Here is a 19419-nt window from a genome sequence, read left to right as displayed (position 1 = left end):
TCTAAAAATGGTGTTGCTTCCACTTTTTAAAAATCAAGCCTTTTTGGTGCCTAGGAAAGAAAACGCGTGACTCCGCGGTCAGGAAAAATGCTGTCTAGGAACCAAAATGTTTTTTGAAGCCAAATTTTTTTTTTGAAACCAAATGCAAAAACGGACACCAGGATGAGTTTTGGGATGAAATTCCATGTCTAAAAATGGTGTTGCTTCCACTTTTTAAAAATCAAGCCTTTTTGGTGCCTGGGGAAGAAAACACCTGACTCCGCGGTCAAGAAAATGCTGCAAAGGAACCAAAATGTTTTTTGAAGCCAAATTTTTTTTTTAAACCAAATGCAAAAACCAGGATGAGTTTCGGGATGAAATTCCATGTCTAAAAATGGTGTTGCTTCCACTTTTTTAAAATCAAGCCTTTTTGGTGCCTGGGGAAGAAAACACCTGACTCTGCGGTCAAGAAAATGCTGCAAAGGAACCAAAATGTTTTTTGAAGCCAAATTTTTTTTTTAAACCAAATTGAAAAACGGACACCAGGATGAGTTTCGGGATGAAATTCCATGTCTAAAAATGGTGTTGCTTCCACTTTTTAAAAATCAAGCCTTTTTGGTGCCTGGGAAAGAAAACGCGTGACTCTGCGGTCAGGAAAAATGCTGTCCAGGAACCAAAATGTTTTTTGAAGCCAATTTTTTTTTTTGAAACCAAATTAAAACCGGACACCAGGATGAGTTTTGGGATGAAATTCCATGTCTAAAAATGGTGTTGCTTCCACTTTTTAAAAATAAAGGCTTTTTGGTGCCTGGGAAAGAAAACCCGTGACTCCGCGGTCAGGAAAAATGCTGTCCAGGAACCAAAATGTTTTTTGAAGCCAAATTTTTTTTTTTTGAAACCAAATGCAAAAACGGACACCAGGATGAGTTTTGGGATGAAATTCCATGTCTAAAAATGGTGTTGCTTCCACTTTTTAAAAATCAAGCCTTTTTGGTGCCTGGGGAAGAAAATGCGTGACTCCGCGGTCAGGAAAAATGCTGCAAAGGAACCAAAATGTTTTTTGAAGCCAAATTTTTTTTTTGAAACCAAATTCAAAACCGGACACCAGGATGAGTTTTGGGATGAAATTCCATGTCTAAAAATGGTGTTGCTTCCACTTTTTAAAAATCAAGCCTTTTTGGTGCCTGGGGAAGAAAACGCGTGACTCCGCGGTCAGGAAAAATGCTGCAAAGGAACCAAAATGTTTTTTGAAGCCAAATTTTTTTTTTTGAAACCAAATGCAAAAATGGACACCAGGATGAGTTTTGGGATGAAATTCCATGTCTAAAAATGGTGTTGCTTCCACTTTTTAAAAATCAAGCCTTTTTGGTGCCTGGGGAAGAAAACGCGTGACTCCGCGGTCAGGAAAAATGCTGTCCAGGAACCAAAATGTTTTTTGAAGCCAATTTTTTTTTTTTGAAACCAAATGCAAAAACGGACACCAGGATGAGTTTTGGGATGAAATTCCATGTCTAAAAATGGTGTTGCTTCCACTTTTTAAAAATCAAGCCTTTTTGGTGCCTGGGGAAGAAAACGCGTGACTCCGCGGTCAGGAAAAATGCTGCAAAGGAACCAAAATGTTTTTTGAAGCCAAATTTTTTTTTTAAACCAAATTGAAAAACGGACACCAGGATGAGTTTCGGGATGAAATTCCATGTCTAAAAATGGTGTTGCTTCCACTTTTTAAAAATCAAGCCTTTTTGGTGCCTGGGAAAGAAAACGCGTGACTCTGCGGTCAGGAAAAATGCTGTCCAGGAACCAAAATGTTTTTTGAAGCCAATTTTTTTTTTTGAAACCAAATTAAAACCGGACACCAGGATGAGTTTTGGGATGAAATTCCATGTCTAAAAATGGTGTTGCTTCCACTTTTTAAAAATCAAGCCTTTTTGGTGCCTGGGGAAGAAAATGCGTGACTCCGCGGTCAGGAAAAATGCTGCAAAGGAACCAAAATGTTTTTTGAAGCCAAATTTTTTTTTTGAAACCAAATTCAAAACCGGACACCAGGATGAGTTTTGGGATGAAATTCCATGTCTAAAAATGGTGTTGCTTCCACTTTTTAAAAATCAAGCCTTTTTGGTGCCTGGGAAAGAAAACGCGTGACTCTGCGGTCAGGAAAAATGCTGTCCAGGAACCAAAATGTTTTTTGAAGCCAATTTTTTTTTTTTGAAACCAAATTAAAACCGGACACCAGGATGAGTTTTGGGATGAAATTCCATGTCTAAAAATGGTGTTGCTTCCACTTTTTAAAAATAAAAGCTTTTTGGTGCCTGGGAAAGAAAACCCGTGACTCCGCGGTCAGGAAAAATGCTGCAAAGGAACCAAAATGTTTTTTGAAGCCAATTTTTTTTTTTTGAAACCAAATGCAAAAACGGACACCAGGATGAGTTTTGGGATGAAATTCCATGTCTAAAAATGGTGTTGCTTCCACTTTTTAAAAATCAAGCCTTTTTGGTGCCTGGGAAAGAAAACGCGTGACTCCGCTGTCAGGAAAAATGCTGTCCAGGAACCAAAATGTTTTTTGAAGCCAAATTTTTTTTTTGAAACCAAATGCAAAAACGGACACCAGGATGAGTTTTGGGATGAAATTCCATGTCTAAAAATGGTGTTGCTTCCACTTTTTAAAAATCAAGCCTTTTTGGTGCCTGGGGAAGAAAACGCGTGACTCCGCGGTCAGGAAAAATGCTGTCCAGGAACCAAAATGTTTTTTGAAGCCAATTTTTTTTTTTGAAACCAAATGTAAAAACGGACACCAGGATGAGTTTTGGGATGAAATTCCATGTCTAAAAATGGTGTTGCTTCCACTTTTTAAAAATCAAGCCTTTTTGGGCCTAGGAAAGAAAACGCGTGACTCCGCGGTCAGGAAAAATGCTGTCTAGGAACCAAAATGTTTTTTGAAGCCAAATTTTTTTTTTTGAAACCAAATGCAAAAACGGACACCAGGATGAGTTTTGGGATGAAATTCCATGTCTAAAAATGGTGTTGCTTCCACTTTTTAAAAATCAAGCCTTTTTGGTGCCTGGGGAAGAAAACACCTGACTCCACGGTCAAGAAAATGCTGCAAAGGAACCAAAATGTTTTTTGAAGCCAAATTTTTTTTTGAAACCAAATTCAAAACCGGACACCAGGATGAGTTTCGGGATGAAATTCCATGTCTAAAAATGGTGTTGCTTCCACTTTTTTAAAATCAAGCCTTTTTGGTGCCTGGGGAAGAAAACACCTGACTCTGCGGTCAAGAAAATGCTGCAAAGGAACCAAAATGTTTTTTGAAGCCAAAATTTTTTTTTTAAACCAAATTGAAAAACGGACACCAGGATGAGTTTCGGGATGAAATTCCATGTCTAAAAATGGTGTTGCTTCCACTTTTTAAAAATCAAGCCTTTTTGGTGCCTGGGGAAGAAAACGCGTGACTCCGCGGTCAGGAAAAATGCTGTCCAGGAACCAAAATGTTTTTTGAAGCCAAATTTTTTTTTTTGAAACCAAATGCAAAAACGGACACCAGGATGAGTTTTGGGATGAAATTCCATGTGTAAAAATGGTGTTGCTTCCACTTTTTAAAAATCAAGCCTTTTTGGTGCCTGGGGAAGAAAACGCGTGATTCCACGGTCAGGAAAAATGCTGTCCAGGAACCAAAATGTTTTTTGAAGCCAAATTTTTTTTTTAAACCAAATGCAAAAACGGACACCAGGATGAGTTTTGGGATGAAATTCCATGTCTAAAAATGGTGTTGCTTCCACTTTTTAAAAATCAAGCCTTTTTGGTGCCTGGGGAAGAAAACGCGTGACTCCGCGGTCAGGAAAAATGCTGTCCAGGAACCAAAATATTTTTTGAAGCCAATTTTTTTTTTTGAAACCAAATTAAAACCGGACACCAGGATGAGTTTTGGGATGAAATTCCATGTCTAAAAATGGTGTTGCTTCCACTTTTTAAAAATCAAGCCTTTTTGGTGCCTGGGGAAGAAAACGCGTGACTCCGCGGTCAGGAAAAATGCTGCAAAGGAACCAAAATGTTTTTTGAAGCCAATTTTTTTTTTTTTGAAACCAAATGCAAAAACAGACACCAGGATGAGTTTTGGGATGAAATTCCATGTCTAAAAATGGTGTTGCTTCCAGTTTTTAAAAATCAAGCCTTTTTGGTGCCTGGGAAGAAAACGCGTGACTCTGCAGTCAGGAAAAATGGAGCAAAGGAACCAAAATGTTTTTTGAAGGCAAATTTTTTTTTTGAAACCAAATGCAAAAACAGACACCAGGATGAGTTTCGGGATCAAATTCCATGTCTAAAAATGGTGTTGCTTCCACTTTTTAAAAATCAAGCCTTTTTGGTGCCTGGGGAAGAAAACCCGTGACTCCGCGGTCAGGAAAAATGCTGCAAAGGCACCAAAATGTTTTTTGAAGCCAAATTTTTTTTTGAAACCAAATTCAAAACCGGACACCAGGATGAGTTTTGGGATGAAATTCCATGTCTAAAAATGGTGTTGCTTCCACTTTTTAAAAATCAAGCCTTTTTGGTGCCTGGGGAAGAAAACCCGTGACTCCGCGGTCAGGAAAAATGCTGTCCAGGAACCAAAATGTTTTTTGAAGCCAAATTTTTTTTTTTTGAAACCAAATGCAAAAACGGACACCAGGATGAGTTTCGGGATGAAATTCCATGTCTAAAAATGGTGTTGCTTCCACTTTTTAAAAATCAAGCCTTTTTGGTGCCTGGGAAAGAAAACGCGTGACTCCGCGGTCAGGAAAAATGCTGTCCAGGAATCAAAATGTTTTTTGAAGACAATTTTTTTTTTTGAAACCAAATGCAAAAACGGACACCAGGATGAGTTTCGGGATGAAATTCCATGTCTAAAAATGGTGTTGCTTCCACTTTTTAAAAATCAAGCCTTTTTGGTGCCTGGGGAAGAAAACACCTGACTCCGCGGTCAAGAAAATGCTGCAAAGGAACCAAAATGTTTTTTGAAGCCAAATTTTTTTTTTAAACCAAATTGGAAAACGGACACCAGGATGAGTTTCGGGATGAAATTTCATGTCTAAAAATGGTGTTGCTTCCACTTTTTAAAAATCAAGCCTTTTTGGTGCCTGGGGAAGAAAACGCGTGACTCCGTGGTCAGGAAAAATGCTGTCCAGGAACCAAAATGTTTTTTGAAGCCAAATTTTTTTTTTAAACCAAATGCAAAAACGGACACCAGGATGAGTTTTGGGATGAAATTCCATGTCTAAAAATGGTGTTGCTTCCACTTTTTAAAAATCAAGCCTTTTTGGTGCCTGGGGAAGAAAACGCGTGATTCCGCGGTCAGGAAAAATGCTGTCCAGGAACCAAAATGTTTTTTGAAGCCAAATTTTTTTTTTAAACCAAATGCAAAAACGGACACCAGGATGAGTTTTGGGATGAAATTCCATGTCTAAAAATGGTGTTGCTTCCACTTTTTAAAAATCAAGCCTTTTTGGTGCCTGGGAAAGAAAATGCGTGACTCCGCGGTCAGGAAAAATGCTGTCCAGGAATCAAAATGTTTTTTGAAGACAATTTTTTTTTTTGAAACCAAATGCAAAAACGGACACCAGGATGAGTTTCGGGATGAAATTCCATGTCTAAAAATGGTGTTGCTTCCACTTTTTAAAAATCAAGCCTTTTTGGTGCCTGGGGAAGAAAACACCTGACTCCGCGGTCAAGAAAATGCTGCAAAGGAACCAAAATGTTTTTTGAAGCCAAATTTTTTTTTTAAACCAAATGCAAAAACCAGGATGAGTTTCGGGATGAAATTCCATGTCTAAAAATGGTGTTGCTTCCACTTTTTTAAAATCAAGCATTTTTGGTGCCTGTGGAAGAAAACACCTGACTCTGCGGTCAAGAAAATGCTGCAAAGGAACCAAAATGTTTTTTGAAGCCAAATTTTTTTTTTAAACCAAATTGAAAAACGGACACCAGGATGAGTTTCGGGATGAAATTTCATGTCTAAAAATGGTGTTGCTTCCACTTTTTAAAAATCAAGCCTTTTTGGTGCCTGGGGAAGAAAACGCGTGACTCCGTGGTCAGGAAAAATGCTGTCCAGGAACCAAAATGTTTTTTGAAGCCAAATTTTTTTTTTAAACCAAATGCAAAAACGGACACCAGGATGAGTTTTGGGATGAAATTCCATGTCTAAAAATGGTGTTGCTTCCACTTTTTAAAAATCAAGCCTTTTTGGTGCCTGGGGAAGAAAACGCATGATTCCGCGGTCAGGAAAAATGCTGTCCAGGAACCAAAATGTTTTTTGAAGCCAAATTTTTTTTTTAAACCAAATGCAAAAACGGACACCAGGATGAGTTTTGGGATGAAATTCCATGTCTAAAAATGGTGTTGCTTCCACTTTTTAAAAATCAAGCCTTTTTGGTGCCTGGGAAAGAAAATGCGTGACTCTGCGGTCAGGAAAAATGCTGTCCAGGAACCAAAATGTTTTTTGAAGCCAATTTTTTTTTTTTGAAACCAAATTAAAACCGGACACCAGGATGAGTTTTGGGATGAAATTCCATGTCTAAAAATGGTGTTGCTTCCACTTTTTAAAAATAAAGGCTTTTTGGTGCCTGGGAAAGAAAACCCGTGACTCCGCGGTCAGGAAAAATGCTGTCCAGGAACCAAAATGTTTTTTGAAGCCAAATTTTTTTTTTTGAAACCAAATGCAAAAACGGACACCAGGATGAGTTTCGGGATGAAATTCCATGTCTAAAAATGGTGTTGCTTCCACTTTTTAAAAATCAAGCCTTTTTGGTGCCTGGGAAAGAAAACGCGTGACTCCGCGGTCAGGAAAAATGCTGTCCAGGAATCAAAATGTTTTTTGAAGACAATTTTTTTTTTTTGAAACCAAATGCAAAAACGGACACCAGGATGAGTTTCGGGATGAAATTCCATGTCTAAAAATGGTGTTGCTTCCACTTTTTAAAAATCAAGCCTTTTTGGTGCCTGGGGAAGAAAACACCTGACTCCGCGGTCAAGAAAATGCTGCAAAGGAACCAAAATGTTTTTTGAAGCCAAATTTTTTTTTTAAACCAAATGCAAAAACCAGGATGAGTTTCGGGATGAAATTCCATGTCTAAAAATGGTGTTGCTTCCACTTTTTTAAAATCAAGCCTTTTTGGTGCCTGTGGAAGAAAACACCTGACTCTGCGGTCAAGAAAATGCTGCAAAGGAACCAAAATGTTTTTTGAAGCCAAATTTTTTTTTTAAACCAAATTGAAAAACGGACACCAGGATGAGTTTCGGGATGAAATTTCATGTCTAAAAATGGTGTTGCTTCCACTTTTTAAAAATCAAGCCTTTTTGGTGCCTGGGAAAGAAAACGCGTGACTCCGCGGTCAGGAAAAATGCTGTCCAGGAATCAAAATGTTTTTTGAAGACAATTTTTTTTTTTTGAAACCAAATGCAAAAACGGACACCAGGATGAGTTTTGGGATGAAATTCCATGTCTAAAAATGGTGTTGCTTCCACTTTTTAAAAATCAAGCCTTTTTGGTGCCTGGGGAAGAAAACGCGTGATTCCGCGGTCAGGAAAAATGCTGTCCAGGAACCAAAATGTTTTTTGAAGCCAAATTTTTTTTTTAAACCAAATGCAAAAACGGACACCAGGATGAGTTTTGGGATGAAATTCCATGTCTAAAAATGGTGTTGCTTCCACTTTTTAAAAATCAAGCCTTTTTGGTGCCTGGGGAAGAAAACGCATGACTCCGCGGTCAGGAAAAATGCTGTCCAGGAACCAAAATGTTTTTTGAAGCCAAATTTTTTTTTTAAACCAAATGCAAAAACGGACACCAGGATGAGTTTTGGGATGAAATTCCATGTCTAAAAATGGTGTTGCTTCCACTTTTTAAAAATCAAGCCTTTTTGGTGCCTGGGGAAGAAAACGCGTGATTCCGCGGTCAGGAAAAATGCTGTCCAGGAACCAAAATGTTTTTTGAAGCCAAATTTTTTTTTTAAACCAAATGCAAAAACGGACACCAGGATGAGTTTTGGGATGAAATTCCATGTCTAAAAATGGTGTTGCTTCCACTTTTTAAAAATCAAGCCTTTTTGGTGCCTGGGAAAGAAAACGCGTGACTCTGCGGTCAGGAAAAATGCTGTCCAGGAACCAAAATGTTTTTTGAAGCCAATTTTTTTTTTTTGAAACCAAATTAAAACCGGACACCAGGATGAGTTTTGGGATGAAATTCCATGTCTAAAAATGGTGTTGCTTCCACTTTTTAAAAATAAAAGCTTTTTGGTGCCTGGGAAAGAAAACCCGTGACTCCGCGGTCAGGAAAAATGCTGTCCAGGAACCAAAATGTTTTTTGAAGCCAAATTTTTTTTTTTGAAACCAAATGCAAAAACGGACACCAGGATGAGTTTTGGGATGAAATTCCATGTCTAAAAATGGTGTTGCTTCCACTTTTTAAAAATCAAGCCTTTTTGGTGCCTGGGGAAGAAAATGCGTGACTCCGCGGTCAGGAAAAATGCTGCAAAGGAACCAAAATGTTTTTTGAAGCCAAATTTTTTTTTTGAAACCAAATTCAAAACCGGACACCAGGATGAGTTTTGGGATGAAATTCCATGTCTAAAAATGGTGTTGCTTCCACTTTTTAAAAATCAAGCCTTTTTGGTGCCTGGGGAAGAAAACACCTGACTCCGCGGTCAAGAAAATGCTGCAAAGGAACCAAAATGTTTTTTGAAGCCAAATTTTTTTTTTAAACCAAATGCAAAAACCAGGATGAGTTTTGGGATGAAATTCCATGTCTAAAAATGGTGTTGCTTCCACTTTTTTAAAATCAAGCCTTTTTGGTGCCTGTGGAAGAAAACACCTGACTCTGCGGTCAAGAAAATGCTGCAAAGGAACCAAAATGTTTTTTGAAGCCAAATTTTTTTTTTAAACCAAATTGAAAAACGGACACCAGGATGAGTTTCGGGATGAAATTTCATGTCTAAAAATGGTGTTGCTTCCACTTTTTAAAAATCAAGCCTTTTTGGTGCCTGGGGAAGAAAACGCATGACTCCGCGGTCAGGAAAAATGCTGTCCAGGAACCAAAATGTTTTTTGAAGCCAAATTTTTTTTTTAAACCAAATGCAAAAACGGACACCAGGATGAGTTTTGGGATGAAATTCCATGTCTAAAAATGGTGTTGCTTCCACTTTTTAAAAATCAAGCCTTTTTGGTGCCTGGAGAAGAAACCGCGTGATTCCGCGGTCAGGAAAAATGCTGTCCAGGAACCAAAATGTTTTTTGAAGCCAAATTTTTTTTTTAAACCAAATGCAAAAACGGACACCAGGATGAGTTTTGGGATGAAATTCCATGTCTAAAAATGGTGTTGCTTCCACTTTTTAAAAATCAAGCCTTTTTGGTGCCTGGGGAAGAAAACGCATGACTCCGCGGTCAGGAAAAATGCTGTCCAGGAACCAAAATGTTTTTTGAAGCCAAATTTTTTTTTTAAACCAAATGCAAAAACGGACACCAGGATGAGTTTTGGGATGAAATTCCATGTCTAAAAATGGTGTTGCTTCCACTTTTTAAAAATCAAGCCTTTTTGGTACCTGGGGAAGAAAACGCGTGATTCCGCGGTCAGGAAAAATGCTGTCCAGGAACCAAAATGTTTTTTGAAGCCAAATTTTTTTTTTAAACCAAATGCAAAAACGGACACCAGGATGAGTTTTGGGATGAAATTCCATGTCTAAAAATGGTGTTGCTTCCACTTTTTAAAAATCAAGCCTTTTTGGTGCCTGGGAAAGAAAACGCGTGACTCTGCGGTCAGGAAAAATGCTGTCCAGGAACCAAAATGTTTTTTGAAGCCAATTTTTTTTTTTTGAAACCAAATTAAAACCGGACACCAGGATGAGTTTTGGGATGAAATTCCATGTCTAAAAATGGTGTTGCTTCCACTTTTTAAAAATAAAAGCTTTTTGGTGCCTGGGAAAGAAAACCCGTGACTCCGCGGTCAGGAAAAATGCTGTCCAGGAACCAAAATGTTTTTTGAAGCCAAATTTTTTTTTTTGAAACCAAATGCAAAAACGGACACCAGGATGAGTTTTGGGATGAAATTCCATGTCTAAAAATGGTGTTGCTTCCACTTTTTAAAAATCAAGCCTTTTTGGTGCCTGGGGAAGAAAATGCGTGACTCCGCGGTCAGGAAAAATGCTGCAAAGGAACCAAAATGTTTTTTGAAGCCAAATTTTTTTTTTGAAACCAAATTCAAAACCGGACACCAGGATGAGTTTTGGGATTAAATTCCATGTCTAAAAATGGTGTTGCTTCCACTTTTTAAAAATCAAGCCTTTTTGGTGCCTGGGGAAGAAAACGCGTGACTCCGCGGTCAGGAAAAATGCTGCAAAGGAACCAAAATGTTTTTTGAAGCCAAATTTTTTTTTTTGAAACCAAATGCAAAAATGGACACCAGGATGAGTTTTGGGATGAAATTCCATGTCTAAAAATGGTGTTGCTTCCACTTTTTAAAAATCAAGCCTTTTTGGTGCCTGGGGAAGAAAACGCGTGACTCCGCGGTCAGGAAAAATGCTGTCCAGGAACCAAAATGTTTTTTGAAGCCAATTTTTTTTTTTTGAAACCAAATGCAAAAACGGACACCAGGATGAGTTTTGGGATGAAATTCCATGTCTAAAAATGGTGTTGCTTCCACTTTTTAAAAATCAAGCCTTTTTGGTGCCTGGGGAAGAAAACGCGTGATTCCGCGGTCAGGAAAAATGCTGTCCAGGAACCAAAATGTTTTTTGAAGCCAAATTTTTTTTTTAAACCAAATGCAAAAACGGACACCAGGATGAGTTTTGGGATGAAATTCCATGTCTAAAAATGGTGTTGCTTCCACTTTTTAAAAATCAAGCCTTTTTGGTGCCTGGGAAAGAAAATGCGTGACTCCGCGGTCAGGAAAAATGCTGTCCAGGAATCAAAATGTTTTTTGAAGACAATTTTTTTTTTTGAAACCAAATGCAAAAACGGACACCAGGATGAGTTTCGGGATGAAATTCCATGTCTAAAAATGGTGTTGCTTCCACTTTTTAAAAATCAAGCCTTTTTGGTGCCTGGGGAAGAAAACACCTGACTCCGCGGTCAAGAAAATGCTGCAAAGGAACCAAAATGTTTTTTGAAGCCAAATTTTTTTTTTAAACCAAATGCAAAAACCAGGATGAGTTTCGGGATGAAATTCCATGTCTAAAAATGGTGTTGCTTCCACTTTTTTAAAATCAAGCATTTTTGGTGCCTGTGGAAGAAAACGCCTGACTCTGCGGTCAAGAAAATGCTACAAAGGAACCAAAATGTTTTTTGAAGCCAAATTTTTTTTTTAAACCAAATTGAAAAACGGACACCAGGATGAGTTTCGGGATGAAATTTCATGTCTAAAAATGGTGTTGCTTCCACTTTTTAAAAATCAAGCCTTTTTGGTGCCTGGGGAAGAAAACGCGTGACTCCGTGGTCAGGAAAAATGCTGTCCAGGAACCAAAATGTTTTTTGAAGCCAAATTTTTTTTTTAAACCAAATGCAAAAACGGACACCAGGATGAGTTTTGGGATGAAATTCCATGTCTAAAAATGGTGTTGCTTCCACTTTTTAAAAATCAAGCCTTTTTGGTGCCTGGGGAAGAAAACGCGTGATTCCGCGGTCAGGAAAAATGCTGTCCAGGAACCAAAATGTTTTTTGAAGCCAAATTTTTTTTTTAAACCAAATGCAAAAACGGACACCAGGATGAGTTTTGGGATGAAATTCCATGTCTAAAAATGGTGTTGCTTCCACTTTTTAAAAATCAAGCCTTTTTGGTGCCTGGGAAAGAAAATGCGTGACTCTGCGGTCAGGAAAAATGCTGTCCAGGAACCAAAATGTTTTTTGAAGCCAATTTTTTTTTTTTGAAACCAAATTAAAACCGGACACCAGGATGAGTTTTGGGATGAAATTCCATGTCTAAAAATGGTGTTGCTTCCACTTTTTAAAAATAAAGGCTTTTTGGTGCCTGGGAAAGAAAACCCGTGACTCCGCGGTCAGGAAAAATGCTGTCCAGGAACCAAAATGTTTTTTGAAGCCAAATTTTTTTTTTTGAAACCAAATGCAAAAACGGACACCAGGATGAGTTTTGGGATGAAATTCCATGTCTAAAAATGGTGTTGCTTCCACTTTTTAAAAATCAAGCCTTTTTGGTGCCTGGGGAAGAAAACCCGTGACTCCGCGGTCAGGAAAAATGCTGCAAAGGAACCAAAATGTTTTTTGAAGCCAATTTTTTTTTTGAAACCAAATTCAAAAACGGACACCAGGATGAGTTTCGGGATGAAATTCCATGTCTAAAAATGGTGTTGCTTCCACTTTTTAAAAATCAAGCCTTTTTGGTGCCTGGGAAAGAAAACGCGTGACTCCGCGGTCAGGAAAAATGCTGTCCAGGAATCAAAATGTTTTTTGAAGACAATTTTTTTTTTTTGAAACCAAATGCAAAAACGGACACCAGGATGAGTTTCGGGATGAAATTCCATGTCTAAAAATGGTGTTGCTTCCACTTTTTAAAAATCAAGCCTTTTTGGTGCCTGGGGAAGAAAACACCTGACTCCGCGGTCAAGAAAATGCTGCAAAGGAACCAAAATGTTTTTTGAAGCCAAATTTTTTTTTTAAACCAAATGCAAAAACCAGGATGAGTTTCGGGATGAAATTCCATGTCTAAAAATGGTGTTGCTTCCACTTTTTTAAAATCAAGCCTTTTTGGTGCCTGTGGAAGAAAACACCTGACTCTGCGGTCAAGAAAATGCTGCAAAGGAACCAAAATGTTTTTTGAAGCCAAATTTTTTTTTTAAACCAAATTGAAAAACGGACACCAGGATGAGTTTCGGGATGAAATTTCATGTCTAAAAATGGTGTTGCTTCCACTTTTTAAAAATCAAGCCTTTTTGGTGCCTGGGAAAGAAAACGCGTGACTCCGCGGTCAGGAAAAATGCTGTCCAGGAATCAAAATGTTTTTTGAAGACAATTTTTTTTTTTTGAAACCAAATGCAAAAACGGACACCAGGATGAGTTTTGGGATGAAATTCCATGTCTAAAAATGGTGTTGCTTCCACTTTTTAAAAATCAAGCCTTTTTGGTGCCTGGGGAAGAAAACGCGTGATTCCGCGGTCAGGAAAAATGCTGTCCAGGAACCAAAATGTTTTTTGAAGCCAAATTTTTTTTTGAAACCAAATGCAAAAACGGACACCAGGATGAGTTTTGGGATGAAATTCCATGTCTAAAAATGGTGTTGCTTCCACTTTTTAAAAATCAAGCCTTTTTGGTGCCTGGGGAAGAAAACGCATGACTCCGCGGTCAGGAAAAATGCTGTCCAGGAACCAAAATGTTTTTTGAAGCCAAATTTTTTTTTTAAACCAAATGCAAAAACGGACACCAGGATGAGTTTTGGGATGAAATTCCATGTCTAAAAATGGTGTTGCTTCCACTTTTTAAAAATCAAGCCTTTTTGGTGCCTGGGGAAGAAAACGCGTGATTCCGCGGTCAGGAAAAATGCTGTCCAGGAACCAAAATGTTTTTTGAAGCCAAATTTTTTTTTTAAACCAAATGCAAAAACGGACACCAGGATGAGTTTTGGGATGAAATTCCATGTCTAAAAATGGTGTTGCTTCCACTTTTTAAAAATCAAGCCTTTTTGGTGCCTGGGAAAGAAAACGCGTGACTCTGCGGTCAGGAATAATGCTGTCCAGGAACCAAAATGTTTTTTGAAGCCAATTTTTTTTTTTGAAACCAAATTAAAACCGGACACCAGGATGAGTTTTGGGATGAAATTCCATGTCTAAAAATGGTGTTGCTTCCACTTTTTAAAAATAAAAGCTTTTTGGTGCCTGGGAAAGAAAACCCGTGACTCCGCGGTCAGGAAAAATGCTGTCCAGGAACCAAAATGTTTTTTGAAGCCAAATTTTTTTTTTTGAAACCAAATGCAAAAACGGACACCAGGATGAGTTTTGGGATGAAATTCCATGTCTAAAAATGGTGTTGCTTCCACTTTTTAAAAATCAAGCCTTTTTGGTGCCTGGGGAAGAAAATGCGTGACTCCGCGGTCAGGAAAAATGCTGCAAAGGAACCAAAATGTTTTTTGAAGCCAAATTTTTTTTTTGAAACCAAATTCAAAACCGGACACCAGGATGAGTTTTGGGATGAAATTCCATGTCTAAAAATGGTGTTGCTTCCACTTTTTAAAAATCAAGCCTTTTTGGTGCCTGGGGAAGAAAACACCTGACTCCGCGGTCAAGAAAATGCTGCAAAGGAACCAAAATGTTTTTTGAAGCCAAATTTTTTTTTTAAACCAAATGCAAAAACCAGGATGAGTTTCGGGATGAAATTCCATGTCTAAAAATGGTGTTGCTTCCACTTTTTTAAAATCAAGCCTTTTTGGTGCCTGTGGAAGAAAACACCTGACTCTGCGGTCAAGAAAATGCTGCAAAGGAACCAAAATGTTTTTTGAAGCCAAATTTTTTTTTTAAACCAAATTGAAAAACGGACACCAGGATGAGTTTCGGGATGAAATTTCATGTCTAAAAATGGTGTTGCTTCCACTTTTTAAAAATCAAGCCTTTTTGGTGCCTGGGGAAGAAAACGCATGACTCCGCGGTCAGGAAAAATGCTGTCCAGGAACCAAAATGTTTTTTGAAGCCAAATTTTTTTTTTAAACCAAATGCAAAAACGGACACCAGGATGAGTTTTGGGATGAAATTCCATGTCTAAAAATGGTGTTGCTTCCACTTTTTAAAAATCAAGCCTTTTTGGTGCCTGGGGAAGAAACCGCGTGATTCCGCGGTCAGGAAAAATGCTGTCCAGGAACCAAAATGTTTTTTGAAGCCAAATTTTTTTTTTAAACCAAATGCAAAAACGGACACCAGGATGAGTTTTGGGATGAAATTCCATGTCTAAAAATGGTGTTGCTTCCACTTTTTAAAAATCAAGCCTTTTTGGTGCCTGGGGAAGAAAACGCATGACTCCGCGGTCAGGAAAAATGCTGTCCAGGAACCAAAATGTTTTTTGAAGCCAAATTTTTTTTTTAAACCAAATGCAAAAACGGACACCAGGATGAGTTTTGGGATGAAATTCCATGTCTAAAAATGGTGTTGCTTCCACTTTTTAAAAATCAAGCCTTTTTGGTGCCTGGGGAAGAAAACGCGTGATTCCGCGGTCAGGAAAAATGCTGTCCAGGAACCAAAATGTTTTTTGAAGCCAAATTTTTTTTTTAAACCAAATGCAAAAACGGACACCAGGATGAGTTTTGGGATGAAATTCCATGTCTAAAAATGGTGTTGCTTCCACTTTTTAAAAATCAAGCCTTTTTGGTGCCTGGGAAAGAAAACGCGTGACTCTGCGGTCAGGAAAAATGCTGTCCAGGAACCAAAATGTTTTTTGAAGCCAATTTTTTTTTTTTGAAACCAAATTAAAACCGGACACCAGGATGAGTTTTGGGATGAAATTCCATGTCTAAAAATGGTGTTGCTTCCACTTTTTAAAAATAAAAGCTTTTTGGTGCCTGGGAAAGAAAACCCGTGACTCCGCGGTCAGGAAAAATGCTGTCCAGGAACCAAAATGTTTTTTGAAGCCAAATTTTTTTTTTTGAAACCAAATGCAAAAACGGACACCAGGATGAGTTTTGGGATGAAAATCCATGTCTAAAAATGGTGTTGCTTCCACTTTTTAAAAATCAAGCCTTTTTGGTGCCTGGGGAAGAAAATGCGTGACTCCGCGGTCAGGAAAAATGCTGCAAAGGAACCAAAATGTTTTTTGAAGCCAAATTTTTTTTTTGAAACCAAATTCAAAACCGGACACCAGGATGAGTTTTGGGATGAAATTCCATGTCTAAAAATGGTGTTGCTTCCACTTTTTAAAAATCAAGCCTTTTTGGTGCCTGGGGAAGAAAACGCGTGACTCCGCGGTCAGGAAAAATGCTGCAAAGGAACCAAAATGTTTTTTGAAGCCAAATTTTTTTTTTTGAAACCAAATGCAAAAATGGACACCAGGATGAGTTTTGGGATGAAATTCCATGTCTAAAAATGGTGTTGCTTCCACTTTTTAAAAATCAAGCCTTTTTGGTGCCTGGGGAAGAAAACGCGTGACTCCGCGGTCAGGAAAAATGCTGTCCAGGAACCAAAATGTTTTTTGAAGCCAATTTTTTTTTTTTGAAACCAAATGCAAAAACGGACACCAGGATGAGTTTTGGGATGAAATTCCATGTCTAAAAATGGTGTTGCTTCCACTTTTTAAAAATCAAGCCTTTTTGGTGCCTGGGGAAGAAAACGCGTGACTCCGCAGTCAGGAAAAATGCTGTCCAGGAACCAAAATGTTTTTTGAAGCCAATTTTTTTTTTTGAAACCAAATGCAAAAACGGACACCAGGATGAGTTTTGGGATGAAATTCCATGTCTAAAAATGGTGTTGCTTCCACTTTTTAAAAATCAAGCCTTTTTGGTGCCTGGGGAAGAAAACGCGTGACTCCGCGGTCAGGAAAAATGCTGCAAAGGAACCAAAATGTTTTTTGAAGCCAATTTTTTTTTTTTTGAAACCAAATGCAAAAACGGACACCAGGATGAGTTTTGGGATGAAATTCCATGTCTAAAAATGGTGTTGCTTCCACTTTTTAAAAATCAAGCCTTTTTGGTGCCTGGGAAAGAAAACGCGTGACTCCGCTGTCAGGAAAAATGCTGTCCAGGAACCAAAATGTTTTTTGAAGCCAAATTTTTTTTTTGAAACCAAATGCAAAAACGGACACCAGGATGAGTTTTGGGATGAAATTCCATGTCTAAAAATGGTGTTGCTTCCACTTTTTAAAAATCAAGCCTTTTTGGTGCCTGGGGAAGAAAACGCGTGACTCCGCGGTCAGGAAAAATGCTGTCCAGGAACCAAAATGTTTTTTGAAGCCAATTTTTTTTTTGAAACCAAATGTAAAAACGGACACCAGGATGAGTTTTGGGATGAAATTCCATGTCTAAAAATGGTGTTGCTTCCACTTTTTAAAAATCAAGCCTTTTTGGTGCCTAGGAAAGAAAACGCGTGACTCCGCGGTCAGGAAAAATGCTGTCCAGGAACCAAAATGTTTTTTGAAGCCAAATTTTTTTTTTTGAAACCAAATGCAAAAACGGACACCAGGATGAGTTTTGGGATGAAATTCCATGTCTAAAAATGGTGTTGCTTCCACTTTTTAAAAATCAAGCCTTTTTGGTGCCTGGGGAAGAAAACGCGTGACTCCGCGTTCAGGAAAAATGCTGCAAAGGAACCAAAATGTTTTTTGAAGCCAAATTTTTTTTTTAAAACCAAATTGAAAAACGGACACCAGGATGAGTTTCGGGATGAAATTCCATGTCTAAAAATGGTGTTGCTTCCACTTTTTAAAAATCAAGCCTTTTTGGTGCCTGGGGAAGAAACCGCGTGATTCCACGGTCAGGAAAAATGCTGTCCAGGAAACAAAATGTTTTTTGAAGCCAAATTTTTTTTTGAAACCAAATGCAAAAACGGACACCAGGATGAGTTTTGGGATGAAATTCCATGTCTAAAAATGGTGTTGCTTCCACTTTTAAAAAATCAAGCCTTTTTGGTGCCTGGGGAAGAAAACGCGTGACTCCGCGGTCAGGAAAAATGCTGTCCAGGAACCAAAATGTTTTTTGAAGCCAATTTTTTTTTTTGAAACCAAATGCAAAAACAGACACCAGGATGAGTTTTGGGATGAAATTCCATGTCTAAAAATGGTGTTGCTTCCAGTTTTTAAAAATCAAGCCTTTTTGGTGCCTGGGAAGAAAACGCGTGACTCTGCAGTCAGGAAAAATGGAGCAAAGGAACCAAAATGTTTTTTGAAGGCAAATTTTTTTTTTGAAACCAAATGCAAAAACGTACAAAAGGATGAGTTTCGGGATCAAATTCCATGTCTAAAAATGGTGTTGCTTCCACTTTTTAAAAATCAAGCCTTTTTGGTGCCTGGGGAAGAAAATGCGTGACTCCGCGGTCAGGAAAAATGCTGCAAAGGAACCAAAATGTTTTTTGAAGCCAATTTTTTTTTTGAAACCAAATTCAAAACCGGACACCAGGATGAGTTTTGGGATGAAATTCCATGTCTAAAAATGGTGTTGCTTCCACTTTTTAAAAATCAAGCCTTTTTGGTGCCTGGGGAAGAAAACACCTGACTCTGCGGTCAAGAAAATGCTGCAAAGGAACCAAAATGTTTTTTGAAGCCAAATTTTTTTTTTAAACCAAATTGAAAAACCAGGATGAGTTTCGGGATGAAATTCCATGTCTAAAAATGGTGTTGCTTCCACTTTTTTAAAATCAAGCCTTTTTGGTGCCTGGGGAAGAAAACACCTGACTCTGCGGTCAAGAAAATGCTGCAAAGGAACCAAAATGTTTTTTGAAGCCAAATTTTTTTTTTAAACCAAATTGAAAAACGGACACCAGGATGAGTTTCGGGATGAAATTTCATGTCTAAAAATGGTGTTGCTTCCACTTTTTAAAAATCAAGCCTTTTTGGTGCCTGGGGAAGAAAACGCGTGACTCCGCGGTCAGGAAAAATGCTGTCCAGGAACCAAAATGTTTTTTGAAGCCAAATTTTTTTTTTTTAAACCAAATGCAAAAACGGACACCAGGATGAGTTTTGGGATGAAATTCCATGTCTAAAAATGGTGTTGCTTCCACTTTTTAAAAATCAAGCCTTTTTGGTGCCTGGGGAAGAAAACGCGTGATTCCGCGGTCAGGAAAAATGCTGTCCAGGAACCAAAATGTTTTTTGAAGCCAAATTTTTTTTTTAAACCAAATGCAAAAACGGACACCAGGATGAGTTTTGGGATGAAATTCCATGTCTAAAAATGGTGTTGCTTCCACTTTTTAAAAATCAAGCCTTTTTGGTGCCTGGGGAAGAAAACGCGTGACTCCGCGGTCAGGAAAAATGCTGCAAAGGAACCAAAATGTTTTTTGAAGCCAAATTTTTTTTTTGAAACCAAATTCAAAACCGGACACCAGGATGAGTTTTGGGATGAAATTCCATGTCTAAAAATGGTGTTGCTTCCACTTTTTAAAAATCAAGCCTTTTTGGTGCCTGGGGAAGAAAACGCGTGACTCCGCGGTCAGGAAAAATGCTGCAAAGGAACCAAAATGTTTTTTGAAGCCAAATTTTTTTTTTTGAAACCAAATGCAAAAATGGACACCAGGATGAGTTTTGGGATGAAATTCCATGTCTAAAAATGGTGTTGCTTCCACTTTTTAAAAATCAAGCCTTTTTGGTGCCTGGGGAAGAAAACGCGTGACTCCGCGGTCAGGAAAAATGCTGTCCAGGAACCAAAATGTTTTTTGAAGCCAATTTTTTTTTTTTGAAACCAAATGCAAAAACGGACACCAGGATGAGTTTTGGGATGAAATTCCATGTCTAAAAATGGTGTTGCTTCCACTTTTTAAAAATCAAGCCTTTTTGGTGCCTGGGGAAGAA

This window comes from Pituophis catenifer, unplaced genomic scaffold (genome assembly GCF_029215685.1).
Source record: "Pituophis catenifer annectens isolate HBS135680 unplaced genomic scaffold, rPitCat1.0.hap2 SCAF_6, whole genome shotgun sequence".
NCBI classification, from domain to species: Eukaryota; Metazoa; Chordata; class Lepidosauria; order Squamata; family Colubridae; genus Pituophis; species Pituophis catenifer.
This window is presented reverse-complemented; position numbering follows the sequence as displayed.